Source organism: Triturus cristatus, chromosome 5_1, assembly GCF_964204655.1.
Source record: "Triturus cristatus chromosome 5_1, aTriCri1.1, whole genome shotgun sequence".
NCBI lineage: Eukaryota > Metazoa > Chordata > Amphibia > Caudata > Salamandridae > Triturus > Triturus cristatus.
In genome coordinates, this window is record NC_140587.1 from 966212717 (window position 1) to 966238382 (window position 25666).

At 44.0% G+C, this 25666-nt stretch overlaps 1 long non-coding RNA gene across 1 annotated transcript; it reads right to left on the reverse strand.

Annotated features, from left to right (window-relative positions):
• Positions 1–5586: 5586 nt before the first annotated feature.
• On the reverse strand, positions 5587–17135 carry LOC146832733 (uncharacterized). Its single transcript, XR_014961327.1, has 3 exons — positions 17024–17135; positions 12799–12939; positions 5587–5742 (listed from the first exon to the last, which is right to left on the reverse strand). It is a non-coding gene; the product is annotated as an uncharacterized LOC146832733 (long non-coding RNA).
• Between the last annotated feature and the right edge of the window lie 8531 nt (positions 17136–25666).

A 25666-nucleotide genomic window follows, 5' to 3' on the forward strand; every position in this document is an offset into this window, starting at 1 on the left:
TAATTAAATACGAGGCCAAATGGGCTGAGCGTGTGGGGGCTGCCTCCGGAGTACTTCTGAAAGGCTTAGAGATGGGTCAGTCAGTACTATGCTTGGCTGGGCTTCAGGCACAACATTTTAAAACAGTTTTTTCTTTATATTACACGCCGATCAGAATAGCACAGTGGGGTGGTTCAACAGGTACTACAAGCCCTCGGTGTGGGGGACTGGAAGCAGATCTGGTGCATATGTTTGCTTCCTGCCCTCGTTTGCAGGGACTGCTGGATCTAATTATGGAATATTTAGATTATGTACTTGGGGTTAAAATAACATTAACCCCAGAATTAATTTTGCTAGGAATAAATAGCATAAACCAAAACGAGATTGCCTACCAATTTCTTTTTATCGCCATGGCTGTCCTAAGGATTAATATCTCTTCTGCCTGGTTAGACCCCCTCCCCCCCACTTTTCAGCAATGGCTGGCTCGCCTACTTTCCATATACACAATGGAGAGAGCAATCTATGAAAGAAAGGGAAAGAAAGCGAAACTGTTGGGCAAACATATCTGGGCACCCTTAATAAAATGGAAGGAATCTGTATAATTTAAGTTTATCAGTATGGAAATCCATTTGATGTCGATATGAATTGGTAAACATGGTTTTGACAAATGGCTCACTGGAGCTTCACTGTATTTACTGCTAATCTTATTCAATTTTTTATTTTTTCTTATGCTGATTATATATCTGTTTGTTTTCGGGCCTCTGTTCTCTGCCACAAGCATTACAATTCTGTGGTTTTTGTTTGTTCCTTGTTGATATTATTTATCTGTGCTGATACCCCTGTTGGAAAAAATAGGGAAAAATGTCAATAAAGATATTACATTTTTTTTTTTAAAACATATAAATCCAGATTGACAAAATTTTGATGCAAAGCAGCACAGCAAGGGAAGTTTCTGCACTGTGATGCGTTAAAGGAAAAGAGCAGAAATGCTCCATATTTACTAAGCTGTGATGCTGTTCTGCTCTCTCGTAGCGCTGGTGCAATTCTGGCTGCCTAGCACCAATGCAGGCCCCCTTGCAAAACAGAATTGGAACATTAGCAACCCAAGACCCGTTTCACCCTAGATGGGGCTCTTCAGTTAGGTGCAGCTTAGTTCCGGCAGCAAAATGAGCATGGGACCCACATCCAGGCACATCCATCGCACTTAGGGCATTGTTCTTAAGTGAACAAAAAGTGATGGGTGTGGTACTTGAATTGATCTCAGGCACTGGTAATTACTTAGGCAACATCGCATTCCTTGTTTCTTTGCTCACTATGCCACCTCAGATTGCACCTAGGCATATAAAGATCAGCCTTGAACTTGCCGCAAAAGGAACAGCGTAGCCCTAACTGCCAAGTCAGGTTGTCTATGAACCAGAACACAAGCAACCCAAGTCTGGTTTCAACCTAGTTGGGCTCTACAGTCAGGTGCAACTTGATTCCAGTGGCAGAGTGAGCATGGGACCCATGTCTGGGATATCCGTCACAATTACGGCGTCGCTCTGAAGTAAAAAAAAAAGTGATGGCGAGATGCTTGAATAAATCTCAGTTGCTCTTAAATACTCAGGCTGCATCCCAGTCCTTCATTTCTTTGCCCGCAATGCCATTTTAGATGAGAGCCAGCCATATGCGAATCAACCTTGATCATGCCCCAAAAAGAGTAGTACAACCCGAAGTGCCAAGCCAGGTCCTCTCTGAACTGGATCACAAGCAGCCTAAGACTGATTTTACCCTAGTTGGAGGTCTTCAGCCACTTTTGTGTGTTCGATGGAATACCCTAAGTGGCACTGGTATGCCCAGAACGTTGGTCCTATGTTCACTGTATCATTGTAACCAAGATAAACCTGACTGAGAAGCACCAATCAGATTCAAACCAGCCGTCGGTTTCTTGTGTTCTGTTTCCGTGAGGACAAGTCTGGTGGTTCAGGTCGGACTTTTCCTTTGGGAGTAGGGTGAAGACCAATTAGCATATGACTGGGTCCAAGCTGAATGGTAGGTTGAAATGCTACCATGAACGACTGCCAGTGGTTAGACTTATTGCAAGCATTCTTCCCATCACCTATTGTGTTTTTTTTTGTGGCTCTAAATGGCACAAACAGCAGCTTCAATACTTTTTTTCTGTTTTTTTTCGCACAAAAAGCTGAGTCAAGTGCATTGTAAAATAGATTTTATTAAGTAGCATCAAAGCCCTGGTAATGTAAAAAACGGTGACATAACAGGGTATGAACATCAGAAGTACCCCTAGAATTTAATGGAAAGCCTGATCTACTAATGTAGCGCCACCTGGCTTTGCAGAAAATCCTAGCACCAAATGAAAGCAGACACAAATAATTGGTGAAAGCAAAGTGAATTGATTTCTCATAAGTAATATGTATACATTTTGCAAAATTAAATTTATCTTGCAATTTTCACATTAGAAGGTCAAACAATTGTACTGGACGGTGTCCTGTTGAGTACTTACTGTCTGCAAAATGTTGCTCTCTTGTGTTTGCACTGTGGTGTAACTTAGCATTATGAAAAACGTGATTGTTTTTGTTTGAACTGCAGCCACTGTGTGACTTTCTAAATATGGTGTTATGCCACAGCAATTTTTCCTGTAGTGTTGCACATATTTTAGTAGATAGGGACCTCCATTTGGCTGACTTTTTTCCCTTACAAAAAGCATGCTACCTGGCTCCTATTATTGGCTCAAATGATTTTTCACAACCACATAGCTGGAGCTGTAGTTTCTTTCTCATTTCAGTGCTGAAACACACCTTGGGCAGACAAAAAAGAGACCTGTGAGCAGCGATGTTTTAAGGCATAAGCGAACTAGGCAATTGCCCAGGACTCCCACCTTCCAAGGGCTAGCCTGGGAAAGTTAACTTTCTCTCTGTTTTACATCTGCCTATTCTATTTTTATATGTAATCCCCTCTCCATCTCTTCCTACCTTTACCTTAAACTCCATCTCTCTCATCAATGTCATCTTAAGTATTTTTGGGCTCCAGAGAAAGATGTATTTCATCTGTATTTGTGTGTCCCTGTTAAAGTTTAACATAGAATTTAGTATTCTTTGGTAACATGCGGGCTTGAATTAGCAGGAAATGGGTAATACAATTCTAATTTGTTCCCTGAAGATGGCCCCTAAATGTGGCCACCAAAATCCTAAAGATGAAACTGCCCATGAGCCACTTCACTTAACAACAGCAGCACACTTTAACTGGCGCTGGCTTTCTTTTTCTCCATTGACAGGTCACTGCACCCTAGCATCAGTTGAAGAAAGAAACTCGCTAGGCGCTAATTGGGCATTGTCCATGGGGAGGCCATTCTCTAACCTGCCATTGGTCTATGCTGAACAATTCATTGTCTCAAAAATGTACCTTTATCCTCCCAAGCGATCTCAATTTTGTAAAGCATTTACTCTTTGCTTTTTAAATGCATTTCAGTCCTTGTGAATATCACTAGAAATCGTTTCCCCATTTGTAGGTGAAACACATTAACTGCTGTCAACTGTACTGTAGAGAGACTTCTATTATTATTGCATTGCACCTTTTTTATGTGTCAAAAGGGAGCCAATGATGCATCACAAAGCCTTAAAAGCTGAAATAAATATTAGGTGCAAAGTGCTATTGATCCCTTTGCATAAGGAATCTGCAAACAGATGGCATATGGTTGTCAGCTCGAATTTACTGCTACAAAGTCAGAAACATGATTCGAGAGTGCCATGAACGATCCAGGAAGGTTTAGTACAAAGAGCCCTAATGGACTGGAAGAGAGAACCTGACTTTTAAGCGAGTTCAAATTTGGGGTATCATAGAATAATCCCATGGGTAGTTCTCTGTTTTGTTAAAACGTTCGCAGGATATTCATATTATTTTATTTAAATTCATTTTATGTTTTTATTCAAGGTATTTTATAGCTGTGTTTTCACTCCAAGGTGCTGCCCAATTCTCTAAACAGCAGGAGGCAATTTACATGTAGTTTCGGAAATTAGTTTACATCGGCAAACAGACAGCGGCAAGGACCTGATTGAATGGGATATGTAGAAGACATGCTACTCGGTCACACTGAGCATGCCTCTAGTGATTCTAGATCAGTCTTAAAATAAAGAAATATAGGTTTCTTTTTTATGATTTTTGTAATATTCAAATTATTTGATATCATTTTTTTCCATGTATTTTTAGATGTTTCCATTGATTAGCCTCTCATCTGATGCAATGTTGTGTAACAGACGTACAAAAATAAATAGGATATGAATATATTTCAAAAGTGCTCGGCCTTGACAGCACTTTTAAATTATGTTTGACTGTAAATATGTTTTCCAAGAACTAAGGGGCATATTATCAAGAAACAGCGCTAAAATTATCGCGGCGATAATGGGCTTAATAATATGCCCTTGAGAATTCCAATAGAAGCCCATGTCTGGTGTCAACATGGGCTTCTATTGGAATTCTCATGGGCATATTATCAAGCCCATTATCGTCGCTTTAGCTGCAGTTTTCTGCTGCTAAAGCGGCGATAATTTTAATGCCGTGCTTGATAATATGCCCCTAAGTTCACTGATGGGAAGCTAAGGGCGTCGCAACTATAGTGCTCCTCTCAACTCTGATGAGTTTCTTCGTCCTACATAGTTGCTGAAATCAATAAACAATTTGACTCGGTTGTCCCAGCTTGTGCCCATTCAATCTCAGTTTTGCGTGCGTTCTGCACGAGGCGCTGCTTGCCATGGAAGCCTCGGCTTGTGAGTTTACTTTCCATACTGATAATGCGCTCCTGAAAGACGTTAACCTCAATGATAGTGGTGCAGATTGGAGCTTCCGAATCCCCTCTACTTCCACGGACGGAGTGATGTCACAGTCACACGCGCACACACACATCACACGCTGGTGGGGCCCATAACACCAACATTCATCCTACCACTCTATCCGTGACATGTATAAGGGAAACACTTTTCTGTACCTTAACCAATCTGCATATACCTTGAGGTCAATGGCATCAACTAGTTGCTATAGATCTAATGAAAACATCTTATCACGCTATATATTCAATAAACATGACAATAAAATAACCACCCGACACAGTAATTCAAACAGAATATTGTTTATCTAAAATTGTAAGAAAAGCCAATTAAATGCAAGTTCATTTCTCTCATATTTACCTATTCTGGCTAAAAGTCGTTTTCAAAGTCAGAACTGGTCCTCAGCAAAATAGTTAAAGTTTCTAGCCGTCATGTAGAGTCACCGTCCTCTCCGTCAGCATCGGGACCTCTGATCATTGGTTCGGGAAGAAGTGGCGCTAGACCTCTCTAGTCTACTAATATTTATACCAAATTTACATTCCAAATGTTGCAATCATATCTTACAAAAACAGTCGAATGGCGGAAATTATGTCGTCTTGGTACATTGGGATACAACAATAGTTTTTCTCACGCATTGATAGTCTCAAATAATGAATAGAAATTAGGAGTCCATAACTAATTCGTTACTTCTACGGATGTCTCTTTAGGATAAAATGTATCTCATTCGTGGGACCATTATAAGTTCATCAGGTCGGTATTCGGATTGGCAACAAATCTTCATGTTCAGGGGCATTTGGCATCTCTCCCAGATTTGTCGCCATGATCATGGCTTTTCAGTTCAATGGGAGGGCAAGGTCGCAGTCAGCGCGAAGCCTCCTTTCAATTTTCATCTACTCAAATGCAGGCTGCGGGTGGTAGCCATTTTCTAGCAGGCCACAATGGTCAACTTAAGTAAAAAGAAACACAAAACATAATTACTGCATGGAAATGATTATACAGTGTTATTCCCCTGCTAATACCCTTATGTGTATGTATTTATCTAGCCGTTTGCGACATCAAAAGCCATTAATGCATGTTAATTATAAGCGCAAAACACAATAACATCACATAAGCAACATCTATTCTGTCAGTTTGCTCACTAACTTAGTTCACTTATTATTTTAGCCATGCAATAGCATTCCCACGTGTAATTCTTCTGTTAATAAGGTTGGTTAGACAAGACTCGACAAATCTTTAGTAATTACCAATTAATCAGTAGTACTTTTAATAATAACATACGAAAATGAAACAGGTATTTGGTTTTAAAGTAAAAATCCTGCTCCATCAATCCCCCCTTTGGTGATATCTTATCACCACAAAAATCGAACCCCCCCAAAAAAATCAATTTAATTTCCCCTTTTGAAGAAATTAAAAATGTCTTCTTGTTTAATTTTAAACCCTTGTTTCCATATCATCTTCTCTCTTAGTTTCTATATACATGCTTTCTCTCAATTCTTCTAATTCTATTTCTTGTGGATCTCTTTCTGGTTTCTTTTGTCTCTTTTTAACATTTTCTCTTGTTATTTTCTTTTTATTTCTTCTATATCTACAAGACATACACCCTAATCTAAGAATCAATAATGCAACAATTACACACGTTAATGGAAATAATATCTTACCAAAAATGGTACTACCTATTTTAGCTACAAAATTCTTAATAGCAATCATCTTATTAGCCATTTTAGTCCAGATACTTTCAGCTTCCAGTGGTACTAATTCTTCATGCAAATCAGTAATATTTTTGATGTAGATTTTTAGATCTTTGCTTTCGTCAGGAATGTAAGTGCAACAATGTTGAACTTTCAGCATTCCACAGACTCAACCCTCTTTTGCCAAAAGAATGTCAAGGGCAAGTCGATTTTGCATCGCCATAGCGCGTAAAGCAACCATTTCAGTATTTACCAAAAGAAAGCCTCCAGCGGTGCTTGTTGACAAGCGATCTACCACTGTTGACAGCTTCCGAATGCCATATGCATTCAATGAAATTCCCACTGCTGGTATTAAAGCTCCAAAAATATCTCCTACAATTTCTGTCCATGTTTCTCTTCTATAGCGTGTTAAGGGATTAGTATGTTCAGCATTGTCTACTCTATCCATATGAAAAATCTTTGGAAAGACCAGGCCAACATAACATGTGCCAAACCAATGGTCAGGCAAACGGTAATAAGCCTTGTTCCCACAAATATAATACACTCCCGGAAAAACTGGATCTTCTCCTCCTCTAAATCCCCATCCGGTTGCAATAAAGTATGTATCATGGCACTCACTAGTCCCTATGAAATAATGATCATATTGGGATCTCTTCCTGGTAATGCATAGTTTGCCTTTCTGTGGTGCATCTTTAGCCATTGTTGGACTGGCTCCATTTTTCAATTCTTTTTCTTTCTCAATATCCCACATTGTTTCACTCATTTTATGCCCTTCTGCTTTCTTATGCATGTTCAATCTTCTTCTCTCAACCATGTCTAGAAAAGTTTTCTCTTCTTCTTTCAAACTGCAGGTTAAATTATTTCTAAAAACGTATTCTAATGTTAATTCTCTGGTTTCTAAAAAAATCTCACCTAAAGTGTTAGCTTCTTTAGCAGGATTCAGTTCCTTATTCATAGGCAGTTGCCCAATAATATTATCTATGTTAGACATATTATAATCTAATTTCCCTAATTGATAAAATATACTAATCAACACACTACATGAAATTCCATACGTAGCCGGAAGATGATGATAAGTCACTCCTTCCGAAACAGTAGCAGGTAATTGCATACAGACGTAGCAATCCCTTACATCCATTGTCTTTACGTATTCATACAGCAATTTTGAAAACACATTGCTAGAAAAATCATTAATTGACCTATCCTTATGTATATATACATTGCTAGTTCTAGTTGGAACTATCTTCTGTGAACTCTTCCCTATGTTAGTCCTGTTCTCAGTATGTCCTTCTAAAGTGTCTATTGTTACTCTAAAAGAGATCAGAAGAGCAAGCACGCTCCAAAGCAGCATTAATAATCCTGTACAGCAGCAGCACATCTTGCACCATCTTTTCAAGAAGGTACATCTACTTTGATTATTCTCAGTGTTAGCCATCTTGTTAATTTGACCGTGTCTTTTGACTTAGCCTCTTCTACTCCACTACCGAACTTTTCAGGGCAGCAGGTACCCACCAGATTATTACAATCTATTAGTTCTTAATTTTACTTCTTCACTTTCTTCTTCAAGTGACTTCTTTGGATTTATTCAATTTGGATTTTCATCACTTTTCACTGTTTCCTCATCATCATCAAACTGTATTAGGTCCTGAACATCCGTCTCTTCTCCAATGTCGGACAAGATAACTCTCAGGATTCCCACTGCTTCTTCTTCATCAACCACTTTCAGTAAAGCCTCCTCTGGACTTCCTTGACTGTCTGCCTCTTCTCCTTGTTCAGGCAGTGCCACATACGTCCATTCTGGTGACTTATACTTCTGGTTTGGTTTTCTGATTCTTTTAGTTCCTTCAGATATCTTTGTTTCCTCTTCTTTCGCTGGGTTTTGACTTGACACTTCGTTCCCTTTGATCAGCTTTCGGAGAGTTAACTCGTGTCAGTCGATACCTCAGTCTCTTTATCTTGTTGGGCCACAGATCTCCTTTAGCATTTCTCTTTTGTCTTCCTTCTTTATTGTTTCTTTCTCCAATCCAAGTTCTCTTTCTCAGAACTCGTCCTCCATGTATCTCATTTTCACTTTAATCAGATTCTGTCTCAGTTGCTTCTTGTTCATCAACAGTTTTCTCTTTTCCAACAATTTCCTTTTCTCCAACAGTCTCTTTTTCCACCAATTGAGATTTCCCTACTTTTGTCCCTCCTCGGGTCTCCGACACGCAATCTTCTTGCTGTCTACTTGTCCCTTCACCTAGCTTCTTGTTGATGTTCCCTACACCTCCTCGGGGTTTTTCCGCAATCCGTCCCTCTCTTTCTTTTTCTGTCCCTTCTTCTTCAAGAATTATCTCAGGTGGAACTTGTCCAATTATCTCATTTGATTCAGGTGTCACCTCTGTTGGAATGTTCTTTTCTTTTCTTTCTTTCTTTTTGTGCTCGTCACTGTTAGTTGGAATTTCAGGCACTTCTTCAGAATCTGGACTCGTCTCAGAAGTTTTCAATGTTCTTTTTCGAACTTCTTCTGGTGGGATGAAAGTTTCTCTTGACTCACTTTCCCCCCTTTCAGGATTCTTTTTCCTTTTTACTGCCTCACTGTCTGCATCATCACTGGAATCTGATTCTTCAAAGTATTCTTTTCCAGTGCCGTCACTTGGGTTTGGAACTCTCAGAGTGTGACTTGCATGTATCCAATTTTTCACTCCAGCACACTTCACAGCAGTCGTTGTGGTCAGAATGACTTGTCTTGGCCTTCCCCACCTTGGAACCAGGCAATTCCTCCTTCTGTGGACTATTATTCTTACCCAGTCCCCTGGGCTCAGATCATGGGCTGGTTTCTTTTCAAGTGTGGTGGCGTCTTCTCCAACCTGGTGAAACACAGAATGAACTGCGTCAGCCAGGTCCTTACAGTAATCCAAAATCATTTCATCAGTTAGAGTCATCAGCTTGTTGACTGGTACAAAGGCATGTCTCATAGCACGTCCCATGATAATTTCATGTGGACTCAAACCTGTTGTTCTGTCTGGAGTAGACCTAATTGTCATCAGGACTAGAGGTAAGACATCGGGCCATTTCATTCCTGTGGCCAGGCACATTTTGCCAATTCTGTTTTTGATGGTACCATTCATTTGTTCAACCACACCAGAAGCCTCTGGTCGGTAAGCACAATGTAGCTTCTGCTGTACACTCAATGCTTCACAAATCAAACCCATGATTTCGTTATAAAAATGTCCTCCTCTGTCTGATTCAATGGTCACTGGGAACCCATACCTTGGGATGAATTCTCTTAACAGTAGCTTGGCCACTGTTATCCCATCATTTCTTTTTGTTGGATATGCCTCCACCCACCTGGAGAACAAACAGACCACCACCAGGACATACCTTAATCTATTAACTTGGGGCATTTCGATGAAGTCTATCTGCATTCTTGTGAAGGGTCCTCCCTCCCTGCCTATGGTTCCTAGGCTCACCACTGTTCTCTTTCCAGGATTGAATTGCTGACATATCAGACATCTCTGACAGAGACTCTCTGCTATCAGCCTGAATTTTGGACTATACCAGGTCTGCTTAAAGGCCCTTATCACAGCATCCATCCCCAAGTGTCCTTGGCCATGATACATCCTTGCCATTGTTGACAACATGCTATTGGGCATGACTGGTCTTCCATCCCTATAGACCCACACATGGTCTTTTTCCCTTGGTGCACAACCTGCTTTCACCCAATCTTTCATTTCCTCATCTCCTGCCTCATCCTGCAACTGCTTCACTTCCTCCCATGTTCCCACCGCATTAGTAAACATTAAGGAACAAGAAGACATTTCTCTTTCTTTACTCCGATTAATGGAATGATTATTCCTTGCACGGTATTGTGCTATGTCATTGGCAAATGTGTTCCCAACGGTGACAAAATCATCACCTTGACCATGAGCAGCACATTTTACAACTGCTAGTTCTTTAGGCAGCTGTATCGCCTCTAGCAATTTTCCAACCACTTCAGCATTCTTTATGGGAGTTCCACTTGAGGTCAGGAAACCTCTTTGTAGCCATAGCTGGCCAAAATCATGGACAACTCCGAAGCCATACTGGCTGTCAGTCATCACAGTCACTCTCACATTTCTTCCAATCTTGCAAGCTTTCGTTAGGGCCACCAATTCTGCCACCTGAGCGGATTTAACTCCTTTCAAAGGTGATGCTTTCACAACTCCTGAAACTGTACACACAGCATATGCGGCACTCAGTGTTCCTTCATCCGTTCTCAAGCAAGATCCATCCACAAACAACACATGATCACTCTCAGGCAGTGGCAGATCTCTTATGTCTGGTCTTGGTTTTGTACAGTAATCAAGCACATCCAGGCAGTCATGATCAACTTCATTCCTTACTCCCACACATTCAGCATCAGGCAACAGTGTCGCTGGATTCACATTCACGCATCTCTCAAGGCTCACATTTGTTGCACCAAGAATGACTTCCTCATATTTAGTCAGCCGACTATGAGACATGAACTGTGTCCGGCTCCTTGTTAAAAGGATTGCCACATCATGAGGTACAAATACCCGTACAGGATATCCCATTATGATTCCCTCACTTTGTTCCAGACTTCTGCATGTATCATCTACTGCTTTCAGGCAACCTGGTAAACCCACAGCTACTGTGTCAAGTATTGATGAGAAGTATGCAATTGGCCTTCTCAGACGTCCATGTTTCTGGATTAACACTGAAAGTGCACATCCATTTCTCTTACTACAGTACAGCTCAAATTCTTTTTCGTAATCTGGCATTCCTAGTGCAGCAGCTTCACATATCCTGTTCTTTAACTCTTTAAATGCTGCCATTTCTTCTGGGTTTAATTCCAATGGGTCTTTCACCTCACTTTTTGTCAATTTAATCAGTGGCTTGGCAATCAGGGAAAAGTTACTTATCCACTGACGACAGTAACCAACCATTCCCAGGAACATTCTTACTTCTCTTTGTGTCATTGGGGCTCTCATCCCTCTGATGATTTTAATCCTGTCAATGGTCACTTTCCTCAGGCCTTTCTCAATATTATATCCCAAATACTGGACTTCTTTTTTGCAGAATTGCAATTTGGCTGGAGATACCTTTAATCCTCCATCTGCCAAGTGATTCAGTAAAAAAATGGTGTCTACTTCACAGGCTTCACGTGTTTTTGATGCCACAAGCAGGTCATCAATGTATTGGACCAAAACTGAATTTTCAGGCATTGTTAGACTCTCCAGAGATTTCTTCAGCAATTGATTAAATATCGAAGGGCTCTCTGTATACCCTTGTGGAATTCGGCACCATGCCAAAATTCGCTCCCCAAATCTAAATGAAAAAATCGTCTGGCTGTCATGATGCAACGGGATTGAAAAGAAAGCCTGGCACAAATCAATTACTGTATACCATTCTGCATCATGGGGAATCTGATACAAAATCACTGATGGATTTGGCACAATGGGACAGCATGACACAACAATCTTGTTAATTTTTCTCAAATCCTGTGCTATTCTGAACTTTCCATTGGGTTTCTTCAGTCCCATTATTGGTGAATTACATGGGCTGCTCAATATTTCTCTTAACACCCCCTGCTGGATCATTTTCTCAATTATGGGTGTTATTCCTTCAATTATTTCAGGTGTTAGTCTGTATTGTGGAATGTTTGGGTAAACCACTCCCTCTTTTATGGTAATTTTTACTGGATCTACATTTCTCATCAGGCCCACATCTTCTCCAGTAAAATCCCAAACTGCTGCTTTTACTGTCTGTTTTAATTCTGGGGGTAATGCATCTGGATTAAACACAGCATATGTTCCCATAGCCTCACATTCCCTGTTATCCATGGTCATTCTGTATAGGACATCCTCATCTGGTGTTTCAAAGGTTATTCCATCTGGAGTACAGAAAATAGTGCAATTCATCTTGCACAGCAGGTCCCTGCCTAGCAAGTTCACAGGACTAGTGTCACACACCAAAAATCGGTGCATTTCTGAAAATTTCCCTATTCTAACTCTTACTGGTTCAGTAAGATGAGTTTTGATCTGTGTGTTGGACACACCAACTACTTGGATTGCTTCATCCGAGAGAGAAAGATTCTTTATATCAGCTGACCTGACAGTTGATCTCGTAGCTCCTGTGTCAACTAGAAAAGTAAGACTTTCACCATTGATTTTTCCATCTACAAATGGTCCTGCCTGGTCTATTTCTAGAGTTGCGCCAAGTACGCACTCTTCCTCCTCTCTTCGGCACCGTCAGAATTCTCTCTCAGAATCACTTCCCTCATTCCTTAGCCAATATTGTGACACAGCACTTGCGCCTTTTGGCTTGTTTACCTGCTCTTCATCGTAGAACCCCGAATCTTGGCTGTACTTCTGGGATCCTCTTCTTTGTGGCAAGGGTGGTTTTGGCACCTGATTCTGCTGCTTAACAGCCTTCTGCTGTTGCTGATGCTGACCACACCCCTCACTCTGCACCTGTGAATTCAATGATGGATTGTCATCATTAGTAGACGGTGGATTCTTACACTCGGATTTCCAGTACCCTAATTTTCCACAGTTGTGGCAGGGAAACTTCTTCTTTGCTTCCTCAATATTGCCTTTCCCTTTTCCTGGGCCAAACCTAGGTTTATTTCCTGGGTTATTTGCTTGTTCAACCAACTGAGCTTCCTGTCTTTCTGCAACTTTCACCTGTGCCCGCATTGCCTTTTCCTTCAGTTTCCTTTGCTTTGCCTCAATTTCATCACTGAAGTATTTTGCATGTCTCAGGATCTCATCAATCTTTTTGCTCTGCCAGTCTACGGTATGCTGCCTTATCATTTCACTGATTTCAGGTCGCAAGCCAAACACAAATCTATATACAAAATGGCTCAGATCATTGTCACCCAGATGTTCCTCTCCACTGAACTGTTTGAAAGCCAGTATTAGTCTTTCATAGTAAGCATGGACTGATTCTTTCACTTCCTGATGTGTTCGATCTATTTTAACCCAGTCTGTTTCCTTGGGGGGTATCTTATTTTTCAGGAAAGCCATAACCTGCTCATACTTTTTCATAACCTCCGGGTCTGGAGCTCCTGTCTTTGGATCTCTCGGATATTCTTTAGTGGGCCAGTCTATGACTATCTTACATTCAGCCCACAGGTCTGCTGGTACAATTATATCAAACAGACTATTCAAGTCGATCCACAGCACTTTTGACAACTTCACAAACCTGTCAACCTGTCTATACCACTCGACGGGCTTCTCTCTTAGTCGAGGGAAATCATTTGTAAATGACAAAATATCTTGTCTGGTCCATGGGACATGTACGTACCCTCCTCCTGGAATCTCCCTCATGGGATAAGCTGTCACTGCTTTCTCCTTTTCTTTCATAGGGAATGTTGAGTATGTTCTGTCTGCTGCATCCTCTCGCTTTCTATACCATCTATCTTTCCATCTCTCCACATCTCCCCATTTACTCAGCAAAGCAATCATCTCCTTAATCTGCCCTGTTCGGCCTGCATTATTCAGATTCTCAATGTCCTTATCTTTAAAATCCACTCGGTAAGGCTTTTGTAAAGCTTTTACCTTCTCCATGTCGATCCCCATTTCACTGGCTATTCCTTTCAACCTGTCATGTATGTTCTTTGCTCTCCATGTGATACTTTTGCACAGGAATAGAATCTCCCCTTCCTGATAATTTTTCATCGTTTCTATAGAGATTGTTCCTACAATCAGCTCCTCCATTTCCATACGTAGTCTAGCTACATCAATTCCCTGGGATTCCTTTTCTTTCCTCTGCAAAGCTTTCAGCCAATCATTCAAATCTTCCGCAGTTATCCCTGTGGATTTTTCTGCACCCCCTGGTTCTGTCACTCTTTGTGGTTCTAAGATCGATCCTCTGTTCCCTTCCATACAACCAGAGTTCAAACCTGAGTTAGTCTGAACATTCAACTCTCCTCCACATATGGTATGTCTCCACTGATTTTCTCCTGATCTCCACTGATTTTCTCCCGTTCTCATTTTTGTCTGCTCTGGAGGAACAATCAATCTGTTGGCTACATATGGAACTGTCAAACCACTTTCACCAACCCTCTGCTTTTCGAACACAGGCATAACCGGACCTATTGTTACAGGCACCGTAACTGCTTCAAGATTTTTGATCAATTCTCTGATTTTCTCTGTCAATTCAAATGTGGTTCTTGCTAGTTCTCTGGTCTTTTCATCCTCAATTTCATTCTCCCTTTCTCTTTCTCTTTCTCTCTCTCTTTCCCTCTCTCTTTCTCTCTCTCTCTCTCTTTCCGCAAGAGAACTACTGCTTTTCAACTCAGGGGTCATAACTTCTGTCTTTATAATCCGCAGGGTGTCTCTCATTGGGGTAACTGCTGTTCCTACCTCTGGTTCTCGTCTATACGGGGGTGGTCTTTTGTAGAACATGTCATCTAAGACATCGTCATCAGACTAATTCGCCCCATACCTCCTTGTTTCTACATTATGTTCTTTTTCTGTACACTTTCTCCCTTCTGTCTCCTCTGCAGTACTCACAGGATATAATCCCTCAGTCATGCTGGCATCTCGCCATCTTCTCATCCGATCATGATGAGTTTCGCGATCATACTTTCGCCCGAACATATACCTGTAATTTCCTCCACTCCTCTGCTTTTCTCGCTCATGCACTTCATCTTCCCATTCAGTCAATGCCTCAAACTGCGTTGGCCTAGGCCGAGGCTCTAGGCTCATCATCCTCTCCCGTAAGTTCCTCATTATGGCCAGATTAAATGAGCCATGCTCTGGGAAAGCTAAAACTCCATCCTCTCTAGTATACTTTACCCAGTTGTCTAACCAAATACAGGTATGATACCCATATTTCGCAACCATGAAGGATGCGGGGGTTCTTATCGGAGGAAGTAACTGTCCTTCCCTAGTCACAATATCCTTATCCTTGTCAAACCAGTTGTTAACCTTACTAAACAAGGATTTCTTTTTCTTTTCCTCAGCATGGTAATACATTTTCTGATTTTCCGCAACCCTTTTGTCTTTACTACTACTGTACGATCTCCTGTCCAATTGCAGCACGACTCACACTAACGCACCAATCCTGGAGCGTCTACGTCACTGACTCAGTCCACGAATCCCAGCGCGACTCACACCAACGCACCAATCCTGGAGCGTCTACGTCACCCTGTATGTCTCCCAATCCTTGCGCGGCGTACACTAGCACACCAATTACCGTGCTTCCACCGTTCTAACCCACTGTCCAATCACAGCGCGGTCTTCCTGACGTCAGCAGTCACTGCAGCGGCTTCTGCTCCTGTCTCCTGTCTCTCTCGTCTACCCCTCCTTTACAAAACTACTCGGTAGACTTTGTTTCAACTTCTACGAGACTGTTAGTTACAACATACAAACATCTCCATTGTCTGCTTCGCTAGCCACAGAACAGCAAAAGACCTTTCCCACGAGAATTCCGCCTTTCCCGAGAGCAGCGCTTACCTCTGCCCTACTACAGAATCGTTACTTCCGTTGATAAAGTAGCACATCCCTCTACTCTACCCTTCTAACAAGCATCAATTAACTGTTTTCTCCGGAATACTCCTAAGAGTTTCACAAATAACCAGAATGCCTTCTCATTCACGCACTTTCACACCAGAAAATGTAGTACATTCACACAGAATTCTGTCTTTCCCGAGAACAGCGAACAGTCTGTCCTACTACAGAATTATATCACTCGTCAACAAAACAGCGCTTACCTCTGCTCTGTCCTTCTAGCGAGCTCAGTGAATACCTATTACCTTTCTACTGATAAGCGTTATCGGAATGCCATAAGGATCCCTGATACCTAAGACTAGAACTTCACAGATAACCTTCGCTATCATATACACTTCTCTCACACAGAAAATACCTTTCTAATGGTAACACACGGCGATGCTACCTCGTCGAACCCAGACAATGCGACGCGCAACTTCAATTGTCACACGTTTTCCCCTGTCTACATACAGGGCTATCAATCCCGCCTTTTTCCGAGAGCAGCACTCCCTCTGCCCTACTACGGAAATGTCACCGGCTTCCTACGTCCCGGAAGCCGTACACACTACACAAAACTCAATACGACGTCAACATACAGTGTTAGTACAAACATCAATATCAATCAATAATCAATAAGCTTATATACACGCAAATTCACCAGATCAAGACAATAGTTAACCATCATTCTGCTATCAAGAAACTGGTGCAGATTGGAGCTTCCGAATCCCCTCTACTTCCACGGACGGAGTGATGTCACAGTCACACGCGCACACACACATCACAAGCTGGTGGGGCCCATAACACCAACATTCATCCTACCACTCTATCCATGACATGTATAAGGGAAACACTTTTCTGTACCTTAACCAATCTGCATATACCTTGAGGTCAATGGCATCAACTAGTTGCTATAGATCTAGTGAAAACATCTTATCACGCTATATATTCAACAAACATGACAATAAAATAACCACCCGACACAGTAATTCAAACAGAATATTGTTTATCTAAAATTGTAAGAAAAGCCAATTAAATGCAAGTTCATTTCTCTCATATTTACCTATTCTGGCTAAAAGTCGTTTTCTAAGTCAGAACTGGTCCTCAGCAAAATAGTTAAAGTTTCTAGCCGTCATGTAGAGTCACCGTCCTCTCCGTCAGCATCGGGACCTCTGATCATTGGTTCGGGAATAAGTGGCGCTAGACCTCTCTAGTCTACTAATATTTATACCAAATTTACATTCTAAATGTTGCAATCATATCTTACAAAAACAGTCGAATGGCGGAAATTATGTCGTCTTGGTACATTGGGATACAACAATAGTTTTTCTCACGCATTGATAGTCTCAAATAATGAATAGAAATTAGGAGTCCATAACTAATTCGTTACTTCTACGGATGTCTCTTTAGGATAAAATGTATCTCATTCGTGGGACCATTATAAGTTCATCAGGTCGGTATTCGGATTGGCAACAAATCTTCATGTTCAGGGGCATTTGGCATCTCTCCCAGATTTGTCGTCATGATCATGGCTTTTCAGTTCAATGGGAGGGCAAGGTCGCAGTCAGCGCAAAGCCTCCTTTCAATTTTCATCTACTCAAATGCAGGCTGCGGGTGGTAGCCATTTTCTAGCAGGCCACAATGGTCAACTTAAGTAAAAAGAAACACAAAACATAATAACTGCATGGAAATGATTATACAGTGTTTTTCCCCTGCTAATACCCTTATGTGTATGTATTTATCTAGCCGTTTGCGACATCAAAAGCCATTAACCCCTTCGATGCTCATGACGGAGCGGTTCCGTCATGAGCATCAGTTGGGCTGTGCTCATGACGGAACCGCTCCGTCATGAGGACAGCCCCTGGGGGAAGCGCTGGCGCTCCCCCCCTGGGGCATCGATCGTGCCCCCACAGACGGGGATGGCAGCGGAAGAGTTTCCGCTGCCACCCCCGAGCCCCCCCACGCTTCCTGGTGACGTCAGCGCGCACAGCGCACGCCGGCGTCATCAGGAAGTGCTCGGACGCCTGGAAGCCATTTGCTTCCAGGCGTCCACAGCGAGTAGGTGAGTCTTGTGTGTTCCGGTGGGGCGGCGGGGGCCTTTCAGAGCGTATTGAGGCATCGGGGGAGAGGAAAGAGTATTTCCTCTCCCCTGATGTCTCAATACAGGGCATTCCTGCTCCACGATCGCGCACAGCGTCGCGATCGTGGAGCAGGGATGCCCCACTAGACACCAGGGATGTGTTTTATTTTATTTTGGAAGCGACCCCTTGGGTAAGGGTCGCTTCCTGGGGGCCATATATTATTATAAGACTTTTCTGCCCCCTCTGGGGGCAGATCGGTGGGTTTTTTTCGCCGTTTCTGCTCCCAGGGGGGGCAGAAAAGCCCACTAGACACCAGGGATATCATTATTTATGTAGGAAGCGACCCCTTGAGCAAGGGTCGCTTCCTTGGGGCCCTAAATTGTTTGAAGACTTTTCTGCCCCCTCTGGGGGCAGATCGGTGTCATTTGTTTTGCCGTTTCTGCTCCCAGGGGGGGCAGAAAAGCCCACTAGACACCAGGGATCTTATTATTATTGTAGGAAGCGACCCCTTGGGCAAGGGTCGCTTCCTTGGGCCCACAAATTTTTGAAAGACTTTTCTGCCCCCTCTGGGGGCAGATCGGTGTCCTTATTTTGCCGTTTCTGCTCCTAGGGGGGGGCAGAAAAGCCCACTAGACACCAGGGATCTTATTATTATTGTAGGAAGCGACCCCTTGGGCAAGGGTCGCTTCCTTGGGCCCCTAAATTTTTTGAAGACTTTTCTGTCCCCCTTTGGGGGCAGATCGGTGTTATTTTTTTGCCGTTTCTGCTCCCAGGGGGGGGGGGCAGAAAAGCCCACTAGACACCAGGGATCTAATTTTTGTTGTAGGAAGCGACCCCTTGGGCAAGGGTCGCTTCCTTGGGCCCCTAATTATTTTGTAGATTTTTCTGCCCCCTTTGGGGGCAGATCGGTTTTATTTTTTCGCCGTTTCTGCTCCCAGGGGGGGCAGAAAAGGCCACTAGACACCAGGGAATCAGTTCAAATAAAAATAGAAGTGACCCCTCGCTTCCAGGGTGTAATTTGTTTTCTGGCACACAACCCGATTGACCATTTGGGTAGTGACATAGCATGTTATAATGTTTATTGTTATATTTTTTGTGAATTCCAATTGTAATGTTTTTTTTTTGTTTACTTTTTTGTTCTAGGTGAAGGCTTTTCTTCATTTCACGTTGCAGTGTTGTGACTGGTGGTTCTGCTGTTTGTGTAGTTTGGTAAGAGACTTATTTTTGTACAATGTAAATGTGTTTGATTTCTCTGCCTGTTTTGCAAATGGTGTAATAATAGCAGTATGTTTGTTTTTTGAGTGTCAAAAACTTTTTGCATTGGTGCTCGATGTGTATTTTGTTGTCTTGTGAGTAATTTGTTTTTTTTTCTTCTTTCTAGTTTGATATCGTTGGTTTTTGCTGTGTCACTGCAGAGTTGGTTTCTGGTGAGTGCAGCTGTCTCTTGTAATTGGATTGTATAGTTTTTGAGTACATTGATCTTTGTGATAAAGGTACACATTTCTTTACTTACTTTGTTTGCACATTGTTGGTTGTTGTTGACTTGTTTGTGCAGTCTTCTATCTTAGTAAGTATAATGGCTAGCCGCAGGATGACTGCTCAGCAGGTTGTTGGTTTGCTGTTTGAGTCTTCCTCTGATATTGGTTCAGAGACTGACTCTGCATCTGAGGGAGAGGAGGCAGGGGACGATTCTGGCAGTGAGTTGTCTCTCCGTATGGAGTCATCGGATGATGAAGATACTCTTAGTGCGGATGAAGTGCCTGTGTTAGAGGAGGAGACTGATGTGCCGATAGTGCGGCAAGAGGCATCTGGGCTGCAGCCTGGGGCTGCAAGACTTCCCGTTGGTGTAGTGCGGCAAGAGGCATCTGGGCTGCAGGCTGGGGCTGCAAGTCTTCCCGTTGAAAGTGATGACCTCTGGGTTGCCCCTGGCATGGTGCAGCCGGAATTTCCAGAGTTTACTGGTGTTCCAGGGTCTAGAGTGAATACTGAGAACTTTTTGCCTGTAAATTTTTTTCAGTTGTTTATGGACGATGTGTTTTTGGCAGAGATTGTTGAGCAGACTAATTTGTATGCCGAACAGTTTTTGAGGGACAACAGTGCCAGTCTTAAGCCACACTCTAGAGCTACCCGGTGGACTCCCACAAATGTTGAAGATATGAAGAAGTTCTTGGGTTTAACTTTTTTGATGGGCTTGCTAAGGAAGCCATCATTGGCTTCATATTGGTCTAGCAGTCCCTTGATGGCAACGTCTATTTTTCCGGCAGTCATGACTCGTGACAGGTATTTGCTTCTGCTTCGGATGATGCACTTTGTTGATAATGGTTTAGCGTTGCCACGAGATCACCCTGATTGTGACCGTCTTTTTAAGATTAGGCCTGTCCTTGATCACTTTGTTGATCGATTTTCTGAGATTTATGCCCCTGGTAGAGAAATTGCAGTGGATGAGTCTTTGGTGTTGTTCAAGGGCCGCTTGGTTTTTAGGCAATACATTCCTAGTAAGAGGGCACGCTATGGAATAAAGCTGTATATGCTGTGTGACAGTAAGACTGGATATGTCTCTAATTTCAGGGTGTTCACCGGTAAGGAATCTAGGTTTAACCTCCCTGGTTGTCCGTCCACTTTTGGAGTGACTGAGAAAATTGTTTGGGAACTTGGTAGAGGATTTTTTAACAAAGGCCACCATTTATATGTAGATAACTTCTACACTGGTGTGCGGTTGTTCAGGGAATTGGCCAAAGTGGACACTTTTGCTTGTGGCACAATCCGCTGTAACCGTAAAGGTTTTCCGAAAGAACTTGTTTGTCAAAAGCTTGTGCGGGGACAGTGCAGTGCGTTGCGTTGCCAGGAGCTTCTTGCTGTGAAGTTTATAGACAAGAGAGATGTCTACATGCTGACTTCCATCCATGATGAAAGCACTGCACCTGTGACTGTTTGGGGTCAGGCCGCTGAAGCGCGCAAACCTGTGTGCATTTTAGACTATAATAGGCACATGGGTGGTGTTGACAGAGTAGATCAGAGGTTGGAACCTTACACTGCTCTTCGTAAGGCTTACATTTGGTACAAGAAGTTGGCTATCCATCTTTTCCACTTGGCAATGTTTAATGCTTTTGTTGTGTTCCAGGATTCTTGCCCTGAGTCAAAGATGACTTTTGCTAAGTTTCAGGAGTCTGTAATAGGCAGCCTTGTTGTAGTGGAACAGGCAAATGTTCCTAGAGTTGGACTGGTGGAGGATGTTGCTAGATTGAAAGAACGCCACTTTCCAGATCACATTCCTCCCACACCCGCAAAAGATTTTCCCAGTAGGAGATGTAGAGTCTGTTGGCGAAGAGGTTTGCGGAAGGAGAGTCGTATGTACTGCCCCGATTGTCCCTCTCATCCTGCACTGTGTCTCTCTGCTTGTTTCAGAGCGTACCACACGCGTAAAAATTTCTGGGAACATTCATGAGTGGTAAAGTGAACTGCCTGGTCTGTATTCTTTGGAAAATATGATTCTGTTTCAAGGTTGGTGTTAGTGCAATGTATTTAGTTGCTGATTTTCTGTTAGAAGATTTGTATCTATTTGCAATTTGTTTGTGTTTTTATTTTTTTCTAAAAAAATCTAAAATGTGATGGCGGTGTGTGTAGGCTTGCGCTTGGCTGTTGGTGTGTGTGGACTGGCACTTGGTTGGTGGTGTGCGTGGAATGGTGCTTGGCTGACGGTGTGCGTGGACTGGCGGTGTGCATGGACTGGCGGTGTGCGTGGACTGGTGCGTGGCTGGTGGTGTGCGTGGAATGGTGCTTGGCTGGCGGTGTGCGTGGAATGGTGCTTGGCTGGCGGTGTGCGTGGAATGGTGCTTGGCTGGCGGTGTGCGTGGACTGGTACTTGGCTGGCGGTGTGTGTGGACTGGTGGTGTGTGCAGGCTGGTGTTTGGCTGGTGGTGTCCGTGGACTGGAGCTTGGCTGGTGGTGTCCGTGGACTGGAGCTTGTCTGGTGGTGTGCGTGGACTGGAGCTTGGCTGGCGGTGTGCGTGGAATGGTGCTTGGCTGGCGGTGTGCGTGGACTGGTACTTGGCTGGTGGTGTGCGTGGACTGGTGGTGTGTGCGGACTGGTGCTTGGCTGGTGGTGTCCGTGGACTGGAGCTTGGCTGGCGGTGTAGGTGGATTGGCGATTGGCTGCCGGTGTGCCTGGACTGGCGATTGGATGGCGGTGTGCCTGGACTGGCGCTTGGCTAGCGGTGTGCGTGGACTGGCGTTTGGCTAGCGGTGTGTGTCGACTGGTGCTTGGCTGGCTGTGTGTGAGTAGTGACTTTCTGCTGGTCAATACACACACTGCTAGCTGAGTGCCACTCCACGCAATCCTTCAGCCTGTGTAGTTGCTGTGTCTGGATTGTGGGCGTGTGAAAGTGATGGGCCCTTGAATGGTGCTGTGTGCTGGTGTGAGTTTTGTTATGTTATGGGCCCGCGGCTGGCGGTGTGAATGGTTTTGTATGTCTCACACGTATGAAAGGTGTATGAATGGCCTGTAAAGAGGTTGGTGCCTTGTCGTGGCTTTACAGCTCACGAGCTGTGAGTCAATGGTTCAGTTTCTCGCCCTTTCAATTATTACCAGTGCATTTCATGTTTTGTGAAATCACTTGCTAATACAATTTTATCTACTGAACCATCACTCACCCTCGTGCCAAATCCAACCAGTATGTGTGTGTGCTTGCAGGTTAGATGGCTGTGCAGTAATATTTGTCTTTCTGAAGCAGGGTGTACCTTGTCCCTTTTTGGTGATTTTTGTACTGTGTTGCTTTTGTACCTGGTGGTGCGAATGGTCTTGTTTGTATCACGTATGAAAGGTGTGTGAATGGCCTGTAAAGTGGTTGGTGCCTTGACGTGGCTTTACAGCTCACGAGCTGCGAGTCATTGGTTTGGTTTTTTGTGAATTTAATTATTGACAGTGCATTTCATTTTTGTGAAATCTCTTGTTGATAAAATTTAATACACTGAACCATGACTCGCCCTCGTGCCAAATCCAACCAGTATGTGTGTGTGTTTGAGGAATAGCTGGTTGTGCAGGAATCTTTGTCTTTAGTTTCTCTGCCAAGGTACACTTTCCATGTAAGAATAACCCACCAACTGTAGATATTGTCGAAAACCCTTGGGAGTTCATGGTGATGTCTCTCTAGTGAATTGAAAAATATTTTTTATCCCCATTGTCCTGTAAACCTCAAACTGTCTGCCACATTTTCTTTGCAGTATTATTCCTAAATTCTCACGCTGTAGTAACAATAGTTAATCTGGTTTTGCAAGGGGGGTTACTTTGGTTTTTTGCCCAGGGCTCGGCGGGCATCTAGGGAAACCTTCCAAACCCACGCATTTCTGAAAACTAGACACCCGGCGGCTTCCAGGGAGGTATGGCTTGCGTGGATCCCCCAACGTTTCCTTACCCAGAATCCCCTGCAAACCTCAATTTTTGCTCAAAAAATCACTTTTTTCACACAGTTTGGGGTGGGAAAGTAGTGGCATCACCGGGCTCACACAAATTTACCACCACCCAGCGTTCCCCCAGGTCTCCTGGTAAAAATGGTGCCTCACTTGTGTGGGAGGCCCAAGTACCCGCGGCAGGCAAGGGCCCAAAACGTAGTGAGGCGACATCAAAATGGCCTATCGCCAAACCACCTGGTTTTGCAAGGGGGGTCACTTTGGTTTTTGGCCCGGTGCGCGGCGGCCATCTAGGGAAACCTACCAAACCCATGCATTTCTGAAAACTAGACACCCGGTGGCTTCCAGGGAGGTATGGCTTGCGTGGATCCCCCAACGTTTCCTTACCCAGAATCCCCTGCAAACCTCAATTTTTGCTCAAAAAATCACTTTTTTCACACATTTTGGGGTGGGAAAGTAGTGGCATCACTGGGCTCACACAAATTTACCACCACCCAGCGTTCCCCCAGGTCTCCCGGTAAAAATGGTGCCTCACTTGTGTGGGAGGCCCAAGTACCCGCGGCAGGCAAGGGCCCAAAACGTAGTGAGGCGACATCAAAATGGCCTATTGCCAAACCACCTGGTTTTGCAAGGGGGGTCACTTTGGTTTTTGGCCCGGTGCGCGGCGGCCATCTAGGGAAACCTACCAAACCCACGCATTTCTGAAAACTAGACACCCGGTGGCTTCCAGGGAGGTATGGCTTGCGTGGATCCCCCAACGTTTCCTTACCCAGAATCCCCTGCAAACCTCAATTTTTGCTCAAAAAATCACTTTTTTCACACATTTTGGGGTGGGAAAGTAGTGGCATCACCGGGCTCACACAAATTTACCACCACCCAGCGTTCCCCCAGGTCTCCCGGTAAAAATGGTGCCTCACTTGTGTGGGAGGCCCAAGTACCCGCGGCAGGCAAGGGCCCAAAACGTAGTGAGGCGACATCAAAATGGCCTATCGCAAAACCACCTGGTTTTGCAAGGGGGGTCACTTTGGTTTTTGGCCCGGTGCGCGGCGGCCATCTAGGGAAACCTACCAAACCCACGCATTTCTGAAAACTAGACACCCGGCGGCTTCCAGGGAGGTATGGCTTGCGTGGATCCCCCAACGTTTCCTTACCCAGAATGCCCTGCAAACCTCAATTTTTGCTCAAAAAATCACTTTTTTCACACATTTTGGGGTGGGAAAGTAGTGGCATCACCGGGCTCACACAAATTTACCACCACCCAGCGTTCCCCCAGGTCTCTCGGTAAAAATGGTGCCTCACTTGTGTGGGAGGCCCAAGTACCCGCGGCAGGCAAGGGCCCAAAACGTAGTGAGGCGACATCAAAATGGCCTATCGCAAAACCACCTGGTTTTGCAAGGGGGGTCACTTTGGTTTGTGGCCTGGTGCGCGGCGGCCATCTAGGGAAGCCTACCAAACCCACGCATTTCTGAAAACTAGACACCCGGCGGCTTCCAGGGAGGTATGGCTTGCGTGGATCCCCCAACGTTTCCTTACCCAGAATCCCCTGCAAACCTCAATTTTTGCTCAAAAAATCACTTTTTTCACACATTTTGGGGTGGGAAAGTAGTGGCATCACCGGGCTCACACAAATTTACCACCACCCAGCGTTCCCCCAGGTCTCCCGGTAAAAATGGGGCCTCACTTGTGTGGGAGGCCCAAGTACCCGCGGCAGGCAAGGGCCCAATACGTAGTGAGGCGACATCAAAATGGCCTATCGCCAAACCACCTGGTTTTGCAAGGGGGGTCACTTTGGTTTTTGGCCCGGTGCGCGGCGGCCATCTAGGGAACCCTACCAAACCCACGCATTTCTGAAAACTAGACACCCGGCGGCTTCCAGGGAGGTATGGCTTGCGTGGATCCCCCAACGTTTCCTTACCCAGAATCCCCTGCAAACCTCAATTTTTGCTCAAAAAATCACTTTTTTCGCACAATTTGGGGTGGGAAAGTAGTGGCATCACCGGGCTCACACAAATTTACCACCACCCAGCGTTCCCCCAGGTCTCCCGGTAAAAATGGTGCCTCACTTGTGTGGGAGGCCCAAGTACCCGCGGCAGGCAAGGGCCCAAAACGTAGTGAGGCGACATCAAAATGGCCTATTGCCAAACCACCTGGTTTTGCAAGGGGGGTCACTTTGGTTTTTGGCCCGGTGCGCGGCGGCCATCTAGGGAAACCTACCAAAC